This window comes from Parasteatoda tepidariorum, chromosome 1 (assembly GCF_982258835.1).
Source record: "Parasteatoda tepidariorum strain Cologne lab strain chromosome 1, Ptep-v5.0, whole genome shotgun sequence".
NCBI lineage: Eukaryota > Metazoa > Arthropoda > Arachnida > Araneae > Theridiidae > Parasteatoda > Parasteatoda tepidariorum.
Genome location: NC_141755.1, coordinates 57219490 through 57242303, shown reverse-complemented (window position 1 = coordinate 57242303; position 22814 = coordinate 57219490). Strand labels below are relative to the sequence as shown.

Sequence of the window (22814 nt, the reverse complement as noted above, 5' to 3'; positions counted from 1 at the left end):
ATCATCATCAAAGTTTCCTGAAAAAAAAATACTTATTTCAATCGAAAGCGTGAATAGAAAAACTAAATTAATGACTTAAATTTAGCGTTTATATTAATACATTTCCATACTTAATAAACTACCAAAACTATTTCAATGCAATGCTCGCTAAATTGTCTGTGGAATTTTCTATTCATATAGTGATTGCGTTTATGAATAAACTATCTGATTTACATAACTTTATATGGCTGATTATTCATAAATATTTATATATATATATATATATATATATATATATATATATATATATATATATATATATATATATATATATATATATATATATATATATATATATATATATATATATATATATATATATATATATATATATATATATATATATATATATATATATATATATATATATATATATATATATATATATATATATATATATATATATATATATATATATATATATATATATATATATATATATATATATATATATATATATATATATATATATATATATATATATATATATATATATATATATATATATATATATATATATATATATATATATATATATATATATATATATATATATATATATATACACCCTTGTGCAAATTAATTGAAACAAACTCAATAAATTCAGAAAACTAAGAGAAAATGCTATTTTATTTAAATTTATACAAACTCAAAAATTTTTAGTACATAATATGATCTCCACGACACTTTATTAGCATTTGGACATGATTCGGCATGGATTCCACTAATTTTTTACAGTCATTTATAATATTTGTGTCCTTGTACCACACATGAATTAACGCCGTGATTAGCTTCTCCATAGTTGTACAGTCCATATTTAACAGGCGATTCTTGCATATGGCCCAGACCATATCCCTGGCCATTCCAATGTCTCAATATGATTCTCAGACATGAATTTCTTGACAATTTTGGACGTATAGCAAGGAGCTAAATCCTGTTGAAAAATCCCTGTTCCATCAGGGTATCGTTTCTTCATCTCTGGAACAACTTTTTTACCCAGAATAGTAATGTACTGCTCAGAACGCATCATACCGTCAATAGGCTGCAAAGGTCCAACCCCATTGTAACCGAAACAACCCCAAAACATCTTCTTTAAAAAACACGAAAAAAAAAGTTTGTTTCAATTAATTTGCACAAGGCTGTATATATATATATATATATATATATATATATATATATATATATATATATATATATATATATATTTTAGTAGTATTATTATTATTATTTATTTTTTTAAATTATATCTTTTAGGATGTGTCTAAAAATATATGTATTAAAAATGTTTCTTAGGAAACCACTGCTTTTTTTAAAAAATAGCGATCTTAATATCAGTTAAACTATATTCAACTATACCCTGCTAGAAAAAGTGGAATACATTGTATTGAAAAATCATTTAAATTTTTTACAACATAAATACCGTTCCAAGTTAAACCATTTTATAGGGAAAGTCAATTCTTTTTGAACTTGATAACTTATTAATAAGATTCACGTAATCAGAGATATCGTTAAATTTAACGCCTTGTTAAAATTTAAGCAAAACAAAGTATCAAGTTAAGCAAGTATCAAGTTCGAAGTATCAATATTACGGTTCAACGTTGAACAAATTGTTTCTGAATGCATTGCAACTGAAATAAATAATAATAAAATCTGATGATTTTCTGGAAATCTTATTTGATAAGGATATTATATTAAGGTCTGGTTTCTTAGGACAAGCGCCTTATCTGGGCGTCAGCGGGACGTCAACGTCACGCTGACGCCAACAAAATACTGGTTTGTTAGCTCAAGGCCTGGTTTCTTAGAACTAGCGCCTTATCTGGGCGTCAGCGGAAAGTTGACGTAGATCTGACGCCAAAAAAAGACTTTTTTGTTAGCTCAGCGTGAGCAGTCGGTCCAACGCAGACATTATCTCTCATTGCGCATGCGTTAATAACGTAAACAAATATTTATTTTGAATTTGTATTGATTTTGTTATTGTCGTCCAGTGTTTTAGAGAACAAATAATGACTTTGTCCAAGAAAAAACACATTATAGCTGAGCTAAATGAAGAGTGCTATGTTTAATGAAGAAGCTATGTTTAATGTCAAAATCAAATTTTGGCTGATTTTAATGTGCTGTTGGATGTTGTCCGCCATTGCTTCTGTGGTTAACGTCACGTTGTAATCCAACTGCAGTTGAGTTGGACGGCAATTGTAGTTCAAGATGAGCGTTCGATGACGTATACTATCAAACTCACAAATGGACCAATCAGAGGTAAGCGCCGATTTCCAGCTGACGGCGTCCTGTCCTAAGAAACCAGGCCTTCAGACCCGATCTCCAGTAACCGCACATGTCAAAGAACGCCATTTGCTGCCTACTTAGGGAGAGAAAAAAACACTGAAATTTTTTTTTATTCACAAAGAAAAATAAATATCTTCCTAAACGGAAAAAAAAAATCTGGTAAAATTAACGTGATGTATAGTAATGACATTCCTGATAAAAAGAAACAATTCTGGTTAATAAAACCGAAATGTACGGTATTTAAACCAATTATTTGGTTATTTTTCTGTTGGTGTGTAACGGTTTACCGGTAATTCTGTTTATAATTCTTTTTTCAAAATGATAGTTCTATTACCGTACATTTAGTTTAAAAAACAAAACTGAAAAATAAATTTAATTGAATTTATGCTAAGGTATCATGATATAATTACCAAACTTTACCACATATACAACCTAACAGCATGGTATTGAAACCATATTGCCTGTTTTTTTTTATTTTACAAAAGCGCATCGATAAAAATTAGCAAACTTGTGTTCCCAAAATTGTTATGATGTTCCCAAAAAGACGGAAACATAGTAAATTTTACCATTTTCTGGTAGTTTCAACCATGCTATTTTTCGCAATGTTTTTAATAAAGAGAACTAATTTTTACAAATATAATTCTTTCAGTATTTATTTCTGCGCATCAATTCTTTGAACTCTATTGTGTTGAGGAAAAAGTTATTGCCATTTAAATAATAATAGAGTGTTCCGAAATAAGAACATATTATAAACAACGTTAGAATTTTTTAATATGAGGAAATCTTATGCACATAAGTGTATGTTCCCTCAAAGAAAATGCAAAAACACTCTTTTTGGAATCTGCCGAATCACTAGAGAGGAAGGCGAGATAAAAACATGCAAAACAATTGGATTACCTGATGAAACTTGAAGGTATTTCCAAGATTTACTTTTCAACTTCTGCCTGTTTCTCCAAGCAACTAAACGTGTTTTTATATTTTTTAGTCTTGGATTTCTCAGAAATAATTTGAGATAGTTGGCTTCTTTTTCTATCATCTCAGTTTTCAAATCAGGAAGTTTGCAAATCTACATTTCTTATTTAGATTTGCACATTTCCTTTTTGACAAGGATTCCAAAAATATATATTAAGTCCGGTGATTACTGTATACCTTGTAATATACTTGTAAAAAATTTAAAGGAGAAATCTTATCAGCGTTTTTAAATAAACTGTCAAATTAATGTACATCTTCACGATTTAATTTACCTCACCATTTCCTTGAATACAATGTTGCAGGGAAAAACTGCTCAATATTCTTAAAAATTGAAACAGTGTAAGCATATATCCGGGATAAAATATTAATGTATTCAAATATCTTTTCTTGTTGAATGATTCAAGCATGTTAGAGAATGGTATTAGGTGATTTCATCACCACACAAATTACATATATATTAAGCGTGGTCTATGCAAAACACCTTGTACACTTAATACTATTTATTCAAAAATGCATCTGTTTAATAAAAACCTATCATCAGAGTTCATTAAATGTATTGTCAAGTAAATTCACGTCTCCAAGATTTAATTTTCTTTTTCATTTCATTGAACCCAATTTTGCAGGAGAAAAAAAAACTGCTCCCAATTCCTTAAAAGCGAAACGGTGTAAGCATACATTCGGGATAAAATATTAATGTATTCAAATATCTTTCCGTGTTGAAGGATTCAAGTGTGTTAGAGAATGGTATTAGGTGATTTCAGCACCCACACACTATCATGACGAGATCGTATGAAATGTGATCAGTTGGAAAAGGTGGCGAGCGATCCTTAATAATCCCCCTTCTCATGCATGGGGATCCTGAATTGATTAGATTCACGACTGAACCTGACATGTTCTAATATTCATGGAATTTCAAAAAAAAGGAAGATGAAATTAGAAAATTCTCGCTTTTCTTTCACGCATCCAGTCATTCTGTAAATGCGAATAAAGGCTGTTGTAAATAAAAAAAGGAAAAAAAGATTTGACTTCTAAAGAACTGGAAATATATTTTGATGCCTTCTAAAACAGCTTTCGAGACGATGGCGTGTTTAAATCACATGATGTATTACACTCACTTTATGGTAATGAATATATATATATATATATATATATATATATATATATATATATATATATATATATATATATATATATATATATATATATATATATATATATATATATATATATATATATATATATATATATATATATATATATATATATATATATACACGACGAAGGAACACGAAGAAAGTTAAGAAAAACAGTTAATATTAATAAACTAGTTACTTGGAATTCTAATGTTTCTAGGAGCATCTATTTAAATACCACTTTTAATGAAATGAACAGAATAAAAAGAATATGTAGTAATATTTATTTATCCAAAAAACAAATCGATAAACTATTTCAAAATTTGATAAAAAACAATGAATACCCAACTAAAATAATAAAATTTTATATAAAATCACTGAATTAATCGTATATTTTTGTGGATATATTTAATAAACATTTTTTTTTTGGTTGTTAATTTTTATAATTTTCCCATGTGCAAATCCATTTCAGATAAATCCATTGCCAAAATTATTTACTAAATAATTTCTTTGTTAATTTGTATAATTTTTCCACGTGCAAATCCATTTCGGGCAAATCCGTGTTAAAATTATCTATTAAAAAATTTCAAATCACTTCAGCAGTGCAGTAAGAACGACACTTTAAAACCCTCTTGTTACACTCAATTTGCGCTTTTGTTTTCATCTTTTGTTTTCATATTTTGTAATCTGGCAATCTTTCTGCGAAAACATTTTTAAATCATTCTTGAAAAATTTTCTGTCCTTGTAAGTTGATCTGATTTTGCTACTCGCTTTATAGTCCCTTTTAAATGTTTTTTATTTTATTTTATTTTCTGTTTTTACATGCTATTTTTACTTTTTGTGATCTATTTTATTTGTTGTTATTTTTATGAAAAAAAATTTTTTTTTTGAGTGCTCCTCACACTATTGTATTAATATATTTTGCTTTGGCTTTTTTGATACAATATCAGAAAGCACTCTGTTTTGCGGATATAATTGTGTGGGCTGAAGAAAAGATTATATCTTTTTTTTCTCGGTTTTATTTTTCCGGTTTTTTAAATAAAATTTCATCTTTTTTTTTTTTTTAAATATATTTATATATTATATAAACTGTTGTTTGTTATTTTTTACTTATTATTCCCCCCCCCTTTTTTTTCATATGTCTATAATTTTTCTTTGTTTTATTCTTCTTTTTGAACTTATATATATATCTATATATATCATATGACCATATTGAATAACTTTTGATTTAATAATCGGATCTTCACATTCTAGTACTCAACCTTACTGATTCGAAGGGGTGATCTCAGATATGCTTATTAATTTGTGCAGACGAAATCAGACAGAAAAACTTTCTTTCTCAGAGTAAACATACCTTTTTTTCAATGGATTCAAATACTGACTCCCAATATATAGGTAGTTGCCACAATCTGGGAGATCTAGTTCTAATAGTTTGGTCTCAAGATTGGCCAAAAGTTCGGTTCTCTAAATGTTAATTTTAATTTTTGCGTATTTCGGCATATCTCGAGAAATTTTTAAGTGATTTGAAAAATTTTGCATACAATTATAAAACTCATTAATGTTGAATCATCAGAAACTATTCGACTGAATTCATTCGAATTTTTTATTTTGCCAATTAAAATTGCATTCTTTAAAATGTTTCGCATGGACTTTGTTTTTACAAACCAATTTTATAATTGTGTACAAATATTTTTCAAATCACTTAAAAAGTTCCCCAGATATTATGAAAAATGCAAAAAGTAAAATTAAGATTCAAGTGTTCATACTTTGGACAGCTCTCCTGATCAGACTATAGGGACCATATTTTCCAGACTGCTCTTACCTTTGATATTTTTAACGTCCAAAACTCAAATCAGTCAAAACGAAGGTATGTTTATTCAAAGAAAGTACGTTTTTGAGTCTGATTTTGGACTTAAAAATATCGTCTGCATTAATTAATTAGCATATTTGAGGGCACTCCCTCAAACCATTGCGATTGAGTCCTAGAAAATCTAATCATTAGATCCCAAGTTATTCAAGATTGCCAGTTTATTTTGTTTTTGCACACTGTACATACGCTATTAAAATCATCCATATTGTTCCTCAATTCATAAAAATATATGTATATTTCTAAATACATTTATAATAATTTTAATAATACTGAATAAAGTAAATCTACAAACATGAAATACCAATCATTTCATTCATGGTTATTTAAGAATGAAAAATTTTATGTTAAATTAATATAATATTTTCGAGACTCTTTGAAATTTTCATGCATGCTTGCAATAATTAAATTCTGGCTCACTTTATCCTAGACAATTCAAATACTTTACCCGAGGTAAAACTCAATCGATTTCCTTGGTTTTAAAACTCTTCTAATATTGTGAAATATTGCAAAAAAATATTCAAAGTATTTTTCCGAGACACGTTTCTGATTGCAGATTTCATTTCAGATACTAAAAACAAACGGTCATTTTTAGTGTTTCAAAACTCGTCGAACGAAAAAAGAAAACCTATTCAACAGTTTCTGGCTTTTTTCTTTTCTTTCTTCTGTGCATTCTGCAGTTTCGGTGCAACGTTTTTCCTTTAGTGAAAGTAAAATACTTTTTAAGACTTTTCAGAGGCAAAAAATGTTTTTTTCTGTCAAATTTATATTTTATCCTAGACAAAATATTGGAAAGATAAAATTCAGTAAAAATGAGTAGGTGGCATATTTCAGATGACGTCAGCAGAAGGATTAAATTCAACCTGGAAGTTTCTTTTTTTCTTCCTCTTATTCTTTACATCTTGTTATTTGGCGTAATACTCCTTTTTAAAGAAATAATCATATATACAATATAACATATGTATATTTTCTATACTTAGATACGAAATATATATCTATATATTTATATATAAAAGGCAAAATATATAGGCAAAAGGGATAAGAGGAAAGAGATTAACGAAAGAAATTAAGAAAAATAATAATAAGTTCTATTTACTATGCATATGCTGCTAATACATAGAACTCATATATTAAGTTTTAAAAAAATAGAGAAAACAGGGAAACAATGTTTCGATTTTTTAAGGGAGGAAAAGAAGAAATTATTAATTTTTTTTTTAAATTTTGAAGAAATTACAGAATAAAAATTCTATTTCTGCTTGATTTGTTTTATTTTGCATTATTTGCTTGATTAGTTCCTTTCTCGTTTGATTTTTTAGTGCTCCACACACTATTGTATTGATATATTTTGCTTTGGCTATATTAGTAAAATATTAGAAAGCACTGTTTTGTACGGATATAACCATGTGAGATGAGGACGAGATTATATCTTTTTCTTATTTTATTTTCAGGCTTTTTCATTTTTAAATATTTTATTTTTTTCATGTTTTCTCCATATTTTTTAAGTTATTTTAAGAGTTCTATGTATTTGCAGCTTATTCGCAGTAAATAAACTTATTATTACGATTATTATTTTTCTTCGTTAATCCCTCTTGTCTTTTTGTCTTTATTATGCATATATATATATATATATATATATATATATATATATATATATATATATATATATATATATATATATATATATATATATATATATATATATATATATATATATATATATATATATATATATATATATATATATATATATATATATATATATATATATATATATATATATATATATGAAATGTAGTAAAGTAATTAAAAATATAGCAAACAACAGCTTGAAAAAAAGAAAAGAAGGATGAAATTTCATTTTAAAAAAACCGGAAAAAGAGATATAATCTTTTCATCAGCCCACACGATTGTATCCGCAAAACAGAGTGCTTTCTGATATTGTATCAATAAAGCCAAAGCAAAATATATTAATACAATAGTGTGAGGAGTACTCAAAAAAAATTTTTTTTCAAAAATTACAACAAATAAAATAGAACACAAAAAGTAAAAATAAGTAAAAATAATATACAAAAACAGAAAATAAAATAAAATAAAAATAAAAAAACAGTATAAAAAATGGACTGTCAAGCGAGTAGCGAAATCAGATCTACTTACATGGACGGGAAATTTTTCAAGAATGATTTAAAAATGTTTTCGCAGAAAGATTGCCAGATTACAAAATATGAAAACAAAAGCGCAAATTGAGCGTAACTAGAGGGTTTTAAAGTGCCGTTCTTACTGCACTGCTGAAGTGATTTGTTATTCTGTGCATTGATTTGTTAGTTACCAAGGATGGGCCCGAAATGGATGTGCGAAAGGTAATATTATACTGGATAATTTTAAAAATTGACCATAAGTAGTTTTAGAAAATAGATGTTTATTCAAGAAAAAATATAAAATAGAAAAGAGAAGCATAAATTACCTGTTTTGCAAATAATTTTAGCCACGGATTTGCACGAAATGGATTAGCACATGGAAAAATTATATAAATTATCAAAGAAAAAAAAATTTAATAGATAATTTTAACACGCAGCTTAAGCGCAATAAGTGAAACTTATTGCTTTTCTTAACTTTCTTCGTGTTTTCTTGTATTTCTTGTATTAATTAAAAATATTTATTCGTACATAAGACTAGTGAAAATTCTTTTAATGTTACTGACACCAATGATACTTAATTAATTTTTGCAATAAGTGCAAATTTGAGTAAAAACAAGTTTTGTTTTGAAAAGCTAAATCAAAGGGAAAATGTAGGCATTTATTCGGCCAGGAAAACCATACGAAATCATCATACTATTAGTGATGAAAATAATGCTTAACTGATTTTGGTAGTAGGTACTAAGTACTGTATTAGCTGATGTTTTTACTACGAACTAAATATAGAATTATTGGCACCAGTACATCTGCAAAGTATACTGCAAAAATTAGTTTCCACGGCCCACCGAAATAGCTAAATATGGAATTAAATTGTTGATTATGGTAATTTTGACAATCACATCGATTTTGACCTCGAGCAATAGCTTAGACCAGGGATGGCGAACCAATGGCACGCGTGCCATTTATGGCACGCGTGCCATTAGTATGAATCTTTTTATTATAAACATTTAAAACAGCGCAATAAAGTAAAATATTTTGGGCACTCCACCGATCACAATTGTTGTTACACTATGAATTGTTATTACACAAATGTTATTACGCTATGAAGCATATGTAACAATTAAATGAAAATTCACCAAAAACAAGCAAAATAATAAACAATTATTAATAAAAAAATTAATGCTAAAAAAAAAATTATTAACAGTAAAAAACAAGCTAACAATAAATAACTAACAAAAAAAAAATCAACATTCCTGCTTAAATTAACATCTTACAACCTAATATAAGTTATTGGTCATCTAATCTGCAACGACAGAAGTCACACTGATGTTACTTTAAGTTGAATTACTTGTATAACTGAGACATTGCAAAATGTATTATTTTTCAATGTAAGTAAAGAGTTTTGAGTTGATAGTATTTAGTATTATTCTTTTCCCAATAATCACGAAGTCAAAATCATTTGACGGCACGTCTATGACCTCATTAAGCAATTTTTTAGAGAAAATGGCACGTTGGTGTATAAAGGTTCGCCACCCCTGGCTTAGACCATATGATACTGAACATAGTCTTTATTTTTATGCGATGAACTTTTAATAATATTTTTTACTCAATCTAATAACATAAATTCACCGGAAAGGGAAAAAAATCATTTAAAAAATTAAAACTGCTTTATCTTTATTATTTGTGTCGGTATATGTCTCGTCGTCATGTGATTTCGTCGTGTTGACTAACACCGATTTATTGATGATTTACTGTTTTTCACTCCGTGAGAAGAACAGGTATACGAATAGTTTATAATAAAGCAAATTTTGAAGAAAAAAAAATTTTAATGAAAAATTTCACTTTTTAGTACTAAATATTTCCTTCAAGTATTTTTCTAAAAGTATTTTTGTACCTTAAAATATATAGCTTCTACAAGTTCATACTTAACTTTTAAGACCTTATTTTCAATAATAAAAAAGATTTATTTAAATCCCTTTTATCTTTTATCTAAATTTGTGAAGAGAAATATCCTAACACGGTAAATCATAAAAAATTATAAACATAAGATATCAAAATTACAAAAATTATGTGTGAATTTAAATATGAAGTATATTAAGTTTGTCTAATTTAAAAGCTTAAAGGTCACATGTTTCCCCTTTATTTTGAATAGGTAACAGATAATGTGACTTAAATATATATACTCAAGCTTTTTCAAATCAATATAAATTTCCATTAACTTTTTTTTATAAATTAACAGACAAGTTCAAAAAATAAATGCAAGCGTGATTTTTACAAAATAAAAGAAATAAATTATTGAATTTATTTTCTTTCATAGAAAGTAAACAGTTATAAAATCTAGTCTTTAATGCACTTAATTCATTTTTGATCACGTTGCTATTTTAAAATGCTGTAATATTAAGAATATTATGTTTATTTTCTAGAATAAATTCATAGCTTTTTCATGGAATATTAAAATATATTAATAAAGAATACAATAAATAATAGAATGCGTTTGTTTTGTTCTGAAAATATTAGAGAAAAAAATGAGTAAAATTGCAATAAAAATTTAAATAATGGTTTTAAGCAGAAGGGAAAATCGGAAAAACTCGCTAAATTCAACGAAATTGGTTTTAAAATATTAATTTAAATGGATTATAATAACTTCATATCTCGTGCTGTTTAATCAAAATTTCTACCTAAAAAATGTCTACATAAAACTATACGAAAAATAAATTTCATTAAGTGGATTATTTTCGAAACAAATTACTGAAATTAAAAAAAAGACCAAAAGTTTTATATCAATTTTTTATTACGATTTTGAATTAAATTTTCGCACATCAGTCTTTTTTTTTTTTTATTTGCTTTCATTATTTTAGAATAAATTGAAAAGCTGTAACCATTTTTAAGGCAAAATTATTAAACTTTTTGCTCGAAATTGTTTTTCTTTGCAGTCATCTGTAAGTAATTTAACATATGTATGGAAGAATTTATCCCGACCCGCCCTTAATTAGGGCATACGGGTAAATGTTTATTAAAATAAAAAAAATCCAGAAAACAGTACAAACATAAAATACACAAAATACACATCAGACATGGCAACAGCCCATGAACATGGCGGGCGTAGAGCAGCTAAAATCATGTAAGGTGATAAACATTTAAAACAGCAAAATATTAAAAGTGTCAATTAAAAGAATAATTTAAAAGAACAATTTAAAAGATAAACGTGCAAAATTTACAAAAGAACAATATTGTAAAATATTTAAAAACAGTAGGGGAGAGTGGGGTCAATTGTAACAGGGTACGATTGTAACAGAGCAAATATTTCGAGTGTCGAGTTCTAGATTTGGTTCCTACGTGGCGCAAAAGGTGTATTTAATAAATCTACATGTACACCCCTGCTGGCAACAATTTTTATGTACTTTTGAAAGAGTTATATCACAAAAGATATTTTCACGCTACGTAAGTACTTTTTTTGGTGTTAGAATATTATATTGTAATATAGTAATTTTGTTTAAACAAATAAAAATTATTAACCGAATATGTAAGTGGACACCTTAATTAACATTTTAAGAAAAAAAAGATTAGTTTTGTTAATTAACTAGCATTGTTTTTAACAAATGAAATGGCGACTTGGGGACGATTGTAACAATAAGTAAAGGGACAACTGTAACAGCTGAAAATAAATAATCTTATGTTTACAAACCATTACTTAACTCTTTAAAAACCACCAATAGTTTCCTATATCATTTATATTATGTTGCATGTGCATTATTTCATTTGTCACCTTTCACAGCATAAATTAAAATTTTTAACCCCTTAAAGTTAAAAGTTTAACCCTTTAGGTCTCTGCTCATTATTATTTTTACTCCTAAAATATCATTACTATTTTGATCAATAAAAAAATATATCACAACTATGATAATATGTATAATTAACTATGTTTTAGTTGATTTTATGAACTGTTACAATTGACCCCGTAAGTGGGGACAATTGTAACAAGTGCGCGACTGTCAAAAATTTTTAATCACTAATATAATAACATTTAAAATAAGGTATTTATTTTTTTTTCTAGTAGAGGATAGTCTACTTTACTCGTCTGTCAATTAATACTAATAATATATTGGATTCTTTGTTAGTTAAAAATAGTTAAGCAAAAAATGTTACAATTGACCCCACTCTCCCCTACTTTAAAACCAGTTAAATAGTACAAAAGTAAATATCAATAAAATTGGAGCAAGTAAAAGAAGAAGAGTTAATTTAACATATGTATGTAGATGCAAAGCATATATAAGGTAATCACTTCGCCAAAATGAGAATTTAAATTTCTACTTGTTACAAATAGAACGAAGAAAAAACAAAAGCACTATCATAGTCTGAAGAGTCACTATCGAGACAAGCGGATGTGCATCAAAATCATCTACACTTTAAGAATTCTTATTATAAAATTACGGTAAAGTAACCGGCAGCAGTCTTACCATCCAATCGATAGTAAAGTTTACGGTTATGAACATATTTTACCTTCACAGATTTGAAATCGTTTACAACTGGTTTGGTTAAAAACTCGTAAACACGGTTTCGTAACCAATCACTGTAAAAAGGGGTTTCTCAAACTTGAGGAAAAATGTGTCCAAATAGCTCCGACACAAATAATAGTTGAAAAACCCATACATTTAAACGTTAAGCGGCATGTACTTATTAATATAAATGAACAGTCTTAAAATTAATGTGGAGAAACAAATATGTAAGAGAGATGTTTGTCGGTTGCCTGCGGGATTCAAATCAAGCACCACCGATTTCTTAGTAAAATGCTGTAAACAACACTAGTTGTACAATCCAGTTTAAGGAGAGTTTGGAAGTTTTATGTATTCGTTCTAGCTGGCACAGAGTGAGGGACAATACTAGCATGAACATCCTTTATAAACTTTTACACCTCACCAAATATTGTCGAATTCACGTGCAATGGATACCCTCACGCGTAGATATATATCAGACAATGAAATGGCAGATAGTCTTGCCAAGGCAGGTGCAGCTGAGGCCACTGCGCCTCCAGTGTCTCTTACCTCCTCAGAGCTCTTCTCCATTGCTAAAGCCGAAAATAATTCCTCATGGCTCACTCCACCCAGTCACAATTGGTACCAGGCTACCAGACCGGGTAGCTGTTTGACAGCTGACAAAGACCGTCAGACTCAAAACGCCATCACACGTCTCCGCTCTGGACACCTGAATTCAATGAGGTACTCTGGAGGATAAAAGTGTTTTGCCCTCTGTACCAAGTGCTCTTCGGCCCAGGCATCCCCTGAACATCTACTGGACTGCCTCGGTCTTTTAAAACAAGACCTTGTAGAAAGACCCTTACTTGTTTTAGAGTTTTTGAAGGTGAACAAACTCATGGACCTTGTCTAGCTAGGTTAGAAATGGGGATTTGAAAGAAGAAGAATATGTATTCGTTTCGCTTAAGAGTTTTTAAGACCTAGCGAAATAGGCAAAAAGTGAAATTGAAATGAACAGTCTTCTTATTAAGCTATTGGGAAAATATTTTCAAAATTGCATGTGCGATTGCGGTAGTTAATATATAAGCTTCCTAACTCTCTTTTAACTAAATTGTTCTAACATAGGTTAGAGAGCATCTGACCCTGCGAGCCCGGAGATTCTCGGTTTGCATTCTGTCGACAGCCCACGAGTATCTCTCACACATTTCTTCCACCACCTAACTTTTCCACCACTTAACTACATAATTATGCTTAAAAATTAATGAATGCTGTTTCCGCTTTGAATACATGGGTTTCAAATTCAGCTTTTAATAGTATCAGAGCTATTTTGATATATTTTTGATCAATTTCAAGGAAACCTTTTTTAATAAGTTTAAATGAACCTTTCAAATGAATGTTCAAGGAAACCTTTTTTATTTCTCTGTTTCAAAAATGAACCTTTCAAATGAATGCTCAAGGAAACCTTTTTTATTTCACTGTTTTAAAAATGAGCCTTTCAAATGAAAGTTCAAATAAACCTTTTTTATTTCACTGTTCCAAAAATGAAATTTAACTGGACATTGTAATTAAGTTACGTTAGACTTTTCGATAGGTAATGAATATAAGTTGTGGCTAAGCCATGCTTCGTCCAATGAACAGTGTAATGTAACTTAATTATTTTATTTGCTGGTGTCATCTTTCATAAGAAACACTAGACTTTTTATTGCTAAGCAACTCGATGGTGCTGCAATCTATGCGTGAATGAGAATTTCGCATTCTACTAGTCCAGGTTTACTTATTTTATTTTATTTTATAACCGTCGTTGAACAGCCTACCCAATTTTGAGTGAACAACTACCGATGTTCAACGCCGTTTTCTTGTAATTTTGAACCCGATCCAAAAGACAAAAGAACTCCTGTATCAAGTATTGGGAGAAATTTGCCTTCGTGCAGCACCTTTTGATAGAAATAACTCACATTACATGGAGAGAAAAACCATGAAAAACTGCCACGATTAGTCTGACGGGGACTCTAACCTATGATCAGTCTACGACTTAGGATATTTCACGTCAGCACTGTGGTCGGAATTCGTATCGACAGCCATCGCTTTGATTCGATCCCTGGTCACCTCATTGGACGGCAAGCGCTCTATCCCATCAGCCACCACGACTCCGGGGTTACTGATTTAATTACTGAATTCGGGATTGCGGTACACTAGAAGCCCTTCGTGCGTTGAAGGAATGGAAGAAGGAAGAAATATAGTTGTGTCAACACGGCTGAGATTAGAACTGCCATTCAACCGGCCATAAGATTGATAGACTAACCCTCTCGGCTATAGCATGTGTACAGCTCCAAGGAATTAAGTGGCTTCATAATATAGGCCTGGTTGATGCTGGTTAAATTCTTACTATTTAATCGTATTAGGCGAAAACAGTCATAAACTATTTTTGTCGTAATTAATAGTTCGAATACCATTTTTGTGATTATTTGACTGTTTTGGTTGAATATTGTAAAATGAGATTTAAATTACGGTGGCTGGGTGGCATAGTTGGTTTGTCGTCGGCCTTCTGAGCCCAAGTCTGCGGGTTCTATGCCCGGCTCAGACACCGAATTTTCGGGATGCAGAAAATCTTCAGCGGCCATGTCGTATGATTATGCGGCATGTAAAAGATCCCTGGAGTGCCTTATTGGCTTTTGGCATTTCCGACAAAAATTAAAATTCCTAGTGCACTTTAGCATCCAAATAAGAGTCTCGGTGCTGCCATCTAGTGTAATAGAAACTAGACGTCCAAATTAACATGGCCAACGGTATCTCAACCATTGTGGTGGTCCTGAAAGAGTGGATACCACTTCTGGAGAAGGCACTAGGTCTGCTCATGTGTGCGCACTTGTGCAACGCATTGGAAATAAATTTAAAGAAAAACATTTAAATTAATTACTATTTAAGCATTTTTTCTGAGAAATTTTTATCAGAGTAGTAATAAAATTAGATCTTACTCTTCAACATTTATACATTTCAGGAATTTCTAAACATAAAATCTTGACAAAAGATAAAAGTTTTAAAGCAGAAGAATTAATATTAAAGTTAAAGAAAAATAAATTTTTGTAAGAAAATTAATTATTACAGAACAATTCTTAACACGATTGGTTATTTTTCTCATGAAATAAATTTTTTCTTACAAGAACAAGAAACAAAAACAGATTTTTTGCGAATATCTAAATTATAGTTAGGATTTAAAAATGTATAAATAAAATATATATTTCTTTTAAATAGCAAAAAAAAAATTTCTTACGGTGATAAAATACTAAGGACTACTGATAAAAGAATTACTTAATTATCAAACTAATTTCATTTGCGATATTTTATTTTTATTATATTCATAACCCATAACATTTATTTCATGTGTTCATAAAAAAATGAAATCAAGCATATAAACCTGATAAATTAACAGTTCCTGTCTAAAGGAGAAAAAAAAATTTAAAAAAATAGCAAATAATAATTTATCAAATGAACAAATAGATTTTTTTTCCTCTTAAACTTCGAGCATAGATATCAGAATGAATGATTAAATTTGAGTTTATTTTATCTCCAGATAAAAACAATTTCCTGCAAAGCCCATCTTAAAACTTTCAATTATTTTCTGATTAGTTTTAGATCCGGAGGCAATAAAAATAGTTTTTTTTTTCAACTAGAAGTAAGTTATAATTTTTTTCAGCTGTGAATTCACTATTAAATATTAAACATGCGAATTGTAATTCAATTTACAACTTAAACCTCATTTATTATTTTCATAGATAAGTTTTCTAGTTTTGTATTATATTTCTTCTTTTAGCATTTTTATTTTACCACGCTTATAACAACTTGCCTTCGTGTACGTCTGTTCGGGTGGAATTTTGTAATCGATTTTAAACTAACTTTCCGACTATCTACAGACTTCAAATTTGGCACCATAGTTCAGAATTGGATGACCATGCATGAAAATGAAGAGAAAAAAGACATACGAAGTAAAATAAAGTTAAAATTAAAGAAAAATTAATATTTTCGCGATTGTCTTTTGTTGTCGATTCGATTATTTCAAATTAGTGTCACATGTCAATTGAAAAGTTTTGTGTACAGGGAGTGAAAAAATTGAGATTTTGGAAGTGAGTACAAAGAAAAATGGAAATAAAAATAATATTTTTCAAAACCACGTTTTTGTAGAGGAGAATAATAATTAAAAAACAAAAATTTGAAAAACGAAAAACGTGGGGAGTATGAAATACATAACAGTACATATACACATACATGTATACATTTTCTTACTCATACACATGCACAACCACATGCACATCCAAATTCAGATACAATTACAGATATGCATACACATATTCTCATGAGCACAGATACTGTTACTGTTATGTATTTCATGCACCCCACATTTTTCGTTTTTCAAATTTTTGTTTTTTAATTATTATTCTCCTCTACAAAAACCTGGTTTCTAAAAATATTATTTTTATTTTGTTATATTAAACCTCATTTAACTTTATAGGTTATAATATCAAAATGTACTCGTACCTTTATGTAGTAGTTTTGGGTATGTATAACAATATTTTTACTTCCATTACAAGTAACAAATGTAATGTGGCTAAACTTTTGTTTTTGTGCCTACCTTCTGTGTTGTAATACCTACTTTTACTTACAGTATAAGTGCTATTTTTAATGAAAATGTCAAATTAAATCGTTATTTTAGCTAAAAAATAATGATTTTAAAACTTTCTCAAAAGAAATTTTCAAAACATTTTCAAAATAGAACATTTTTCTAAAATTTCTGAATTTTCAGAAAAGATTTGCAATTTATACCACATGTATCACAAATCAGTGTAAATAAAGAAAAAAATGATCAATGGAACTGTGCTCATATATAGCTCACAAACTTATGACGAAATCAAATGAAACAGATTAGCTATCTACGAGATAAATGTTTTGAGAAGGATTCTGGATGCAATGAATAACAATAGTAAAGAAGAAGGGGGATAATATGAAAATTTTTACGAATTTATCGAAAAAAAAACATATTCAATATAATTTTTAACTCACGAAAATTTTTTAACAATATTTTAAACAATTACCTCAATTACCTGCATCATGGATTATATCTGGAATTACGAAGTTGTTTAGTTTTTTCATAATAATTTTTTTAAAATATAGTTCTTGTCCACGTTAGCCCTTTATACGAAACTAATGTGGACAAGCTATTTCGGATGAATTTGATAGCTAATAAAATATTCATTGATAACAAATCAGAAAGTTATATCTAAAGCCAAAATGAAATCAATTTCAATCTAAGCCTTGTTGGCGATTAAATATTGACATATTTAGAATTAAAATACCAATAATAAAGCATTTCACTTACTAAGAAAGACATTTTGAAAGCAATTCGATTTATTTGAAGATAATTATTTTATTTAATTTATTTGAAAGTACGGAAACATTTTTGATTTGAGGAAATGATCCAAATGGAAAACACACAAAGTGGATGGCTTACAAGGGAAGTACGCGCCTCGAAAATTCATATTAAAACAAAGCTAAGCTAAAATTAAAAAGCATGTTTGAAAACCTTGGATAGAGTACAAATTAGTCTCCAGACCTGCTCCTAGCGAAAAAAATATGCCCCATTAAAAGTTCAATTTATTTATTATTAGACTAACAGAAACTTCCCAGTCAGTGATATATTTGTGGTGTAATAGTTAGGCTCTTCATTTTCCATCAGCTGGGTCAAATAAAATCCCAGCTGGGTCAAATAAAAATTTATCTCTTATTTTTTCTTAAAAGACTAATAATTATTTAATATTTTTATTCAATTTATAAATCATTATTTTCTCTAATTTAAGGTATTTTTTAAAACAACTAAAATTTTAAAAACAAAAATTTTACAGATTTTTTTATTTTTTAAATATACTATGCTTGTTTTCTTTTTTTAGAAAAATATGTAATTTGAAATTTAAACTAACATTTTGCATTTCTTTTTTGCATTATCTAATTTTTCTTTAAATAACCCATACATTGTCAATAAAAAAATAAATACTGTTATTTTTTGTTTTTTAAAAAATTTAATTTTTTCCAGAAAAATAATTTATAAACTAAAATTAAATAAAACATGTTAAGAAGTTATCAACCATATCAATTATATTAAATAGATATTAGTTAGCTAAAAAAGAAAATTAGCGATAAAAATGCAATTGATACAGTTGGGTTTTCAACATCTTTGACAAGAGGCAGACAGCCTAACAATTATCATTTCCCCAACAAATAAAAAAGTTATTCAAGATGGCCATTCTAGCCACACTAACTCTCCTTTTCCCTACATGAAGGTACATGGCCGGATAACCTGGTTGGTAGGGCACTGGGGCCATGTCCAAGAGTTCGTGGGTTCGATCCCCGCAGGCCGAAGACTCACCGTGTAGTAAATGGTGACAGATGCATGATAAATCTGTCGAGTCGTAAAGTCCTCCATTTTCCCATAACAAATTAATACCTCGGGGGGTATTGATCCAGGAGTTTCCTTGTCTTCTGGATTGGTTCAAAATTACAAGGCTACGGAGTTGAACATTGGTAGCCGTAAACTCAAAAATTGGATCCAATAGGCCTAAGTACAAACTGTACTGGGCAAGGGTACACATTTTAATTTAAGGTAAAAAATGCTTCAAGTTCAAAACACGATAACGTAGAGATTTTAAAGAATTAAAAACATTCTTCTAAACAGACAAAATATGAGTTCGAATTAGCTTATTTGCAGCAAAAAAAAATTATTAGTGTTTGGAATTTTCAAATGCTTTTATGAGTCCACATTATTAATTCGAAATTTTCTAAAAGTCTTCAAATTTTCTCCAAAGAATACACTTCAAATTACACCCGTTAATAACAATGATTAATTTCAGAATTTTACTTACTACAAACAAAAATATAAATAAAGATGGTTTTACTCGAAATTGTGTTTACATGTTCCCTACTCATTACTAATCTTTAAATATTTACAGAAATCCTTAGAATGTTTAATAATTAAAAGAAACACTAGATACTCTAGTACATTAATATTATATATTACTAAGAGGCTATGCCCCCTGTTCGCTGCAATAATTGTTGTTATAAAATAATTTTTTGTGCGAAGTTTGAAATTATTCACTTAAAGTATATATACTAAAAAGAATTCTATTTGCTTACGCTTGTGTCCCCTAGTCCCAAAACCAAATATTTTCCTGATGATTCTAATAAGATCAATTACTGAACATTAATAATTTTTCTTAGCAATATTTTTTTAAATAACATTTAAAATTTATTATATATTGTTATTACTGATTCGGAGAATGCAAAGCAGTAATTTAATATTTTCGTTTACAAAACAGGCAAGCAATTTCCACATGCATCAAATTTTACCTTAAGATAATCGAATCTCTTAATTCATTAGCGGATATTTCCAACCATAATTTATTATAATTTGGGCCACAAAATAATATTCGTACTGTTTATAATAGTTGAAAAAATAATAATTGAAAAAATAATAATTGAAAATTTAGACGCCGATTTAAATGAGTTTATCTCATTAAGTTAAGATCATAAAATTACATTATAATAAAGAAGAAATCCTTTTAGTTTTTAATTCTTATTTATGAAACAATCAAAATCAAAAACTTAATAATAGAGTATAAGAAAAAAATAAATATTACAGTTAAATATCTTTAAATTAAGGATATAAAATTATTTAAGAGTAAAACGATACATTTACGGCATTTAATAAATTTATCCTAATAACATTCAAAAATATACGAAAATTAATGTGGGAGTTCAATCATTTTATTTCGCGTTAATAAAAATGTACCGACAACAATAGAAAACTATTAGACCATTCTGTTTTTATGTTGCATTGAAAATTGCATACAATGTATATATTACAAGTATTTAATAGATCTATATGGAAACACAAAAATGAAGGAAAAATCATTAAGATATCATTCGAAGCTAATCCATTTCTAGCTCTTAGAGGTAAAAAAAAATTCCTTAGCTTTACACTGTTCCTTTTATGATGAGTTACATTTTGCAATAATCATAGTAGCTCCTGATGGGTTAACATGAACAGTTAATGAGTCATTAGGACAAAGTTTTGTTTGTTTTGACGGATCAAATACATCGTATGTTGTGTAGCATTGCTCGTAATTTAATCCAATTGCACTGAGTTTTGTTGTTACTTTTGTTGGCCCGCCTAAAGTATTTCGAGAGAAAAAGACAATTGCATATGAATATTTATCATTTCCAATTACTGGAGTAATTGGCCTTGTCCATATTTCTATATTACCACTTTTGGAAACTTGTTTTCCCATTTTTCCCAGTGGATCTTGGTTGACAGCTAATATTTCTTTATTCTTAAGCAAATCACTTGATTCCTGTCTTATATCCCGAAGATCATTTGACATTATTAGTGGACTAGCCATAACTGACCATAACATAAGCTGAGCAACCTCTTCGTCATAGCTGAGTCCAAAGTTTCCGATAAGAAGCATATCAGGATCATTAAATTGGCCTGGACCAGCAATAGCAGCGTGTTCGTCCTGATTTTTAATGAAAAAGTTTAAAATTGATAGCACACTCTGCCAACTGTCGTTTACATCGTCGTAATTTCTCCAAATGTTGCAGTACTTGGCGATCTGGGTGAAGTTTGGTTTCATTCCTTTTGCTGTTTGATAAAATGGCCATTCACAAGAAAATAAAATAGGACGACCTGTTTTATTAATCGCAATAGAATATTGTGGGTAAGTCTCGTCCATCTCCTTAGCATCGGCATAGCAACCGTCTACTTTCAGCATATCCACTCCCCATTCTGCGAAAGTTGTAGCATCGACATCAAAATGGCCATGGCTTCCAGGATATCCTGCACAAGTCGAAGTACCTACATCTTGGTAAATACCTAGTTTCAATCCTTTTGAATGAACATAATCAGCCAAACCTTTTATTCCACTGGGAAATCTCTTTCTATCAGCGACTAATTTGCCATTTGCATCTCTTTGCTTTTCTAACCAACAATCATCAATATTCACATACTCATATCCAGCGTCTTTAAACCCATCGGCAGCCATGCGATCTGCCATATCTCTTATAAGTTGTTCACTAATACAATTTTTTGGATCATTTTCACAGTCAATTTGGCATGCAAAACGAGTCCACGATAGCCATCCCATCGGTGGAGTTCTCGCCAAGCCATTGTCAAGTGCCAATGTTGCCAAGGGCAGTATGCATGCGACAAAACAGAAAGTTAAAATCATTTTTTCGAACCGTTTAATAGCCAGTGCTTACAAAAAATTCTTACAACTGCATAAAATTTATAAAATACTACAAAGCAATCTATAAAAGCTCGCAGCAGACTTAAATGGCTGCCGATAAATGATTTTAAAAAAAAACTTTTTATGCGCCGATAAGAAGACTCTATTTATCTCACCCATTGTTGTATTAATCACGATATGTCGATAGCAGATACCTTTATCTTACCCTTCATTTGATCCGAACAATAAGAAAACATATTTTCTATTCTGAATTTAAAAAAATAGAATGTAAAAATATTGAGAAAGCAGCGCGTGTTAAAATCATTGTAAACAAATGGAAGCATTGTGCTATAAAATATTTAAGATAAGTTTTTACTAGAACAAAAAAAATTTAAATATATGAAATCGAATTTTAATTGTCATTTAAAGAGTACGAATATTTTATAACCTTTTCTTGTTGACTATAAATTTTTAGTTTTTCTTCAGTTATTTTTTTCTGATACTTTTAATTTGTTTGATTAAGATTTTTTGCGTTTTTTTAATTTATTATTTTAAAATGTGATATCTGATTTTTTAAGTATCAATATTATATAAATTAATCATGCCCCGAACTTTTACGAATTAATCAGGCAATTGCAAAAGAGTAAGGT

The 22814-nt window shown here is 28.8% G+C and overlaps 1 pseudogene across 1 annotated transcript; it reads right to left on the bottom strand.

Annotated features, from left to right (window-relative positions):
* Positions 1–20686: 20686 nt before the first annotated feature.
* LOC107454496 (alpha-N-acetylgalactosaminidase pseudogene) lies at positions 20687–22338 on the bottom strand (annotated as a pseudogene). The gene has a single exon (XR_015434213.1). The product of XR_015434213.1 is annotated as an alpha-N-acetylgalactosaminidase pseudogene (transcript).
* Between the last annotated feature and the right edge of the window lie 476 nt (positions 22339–22814).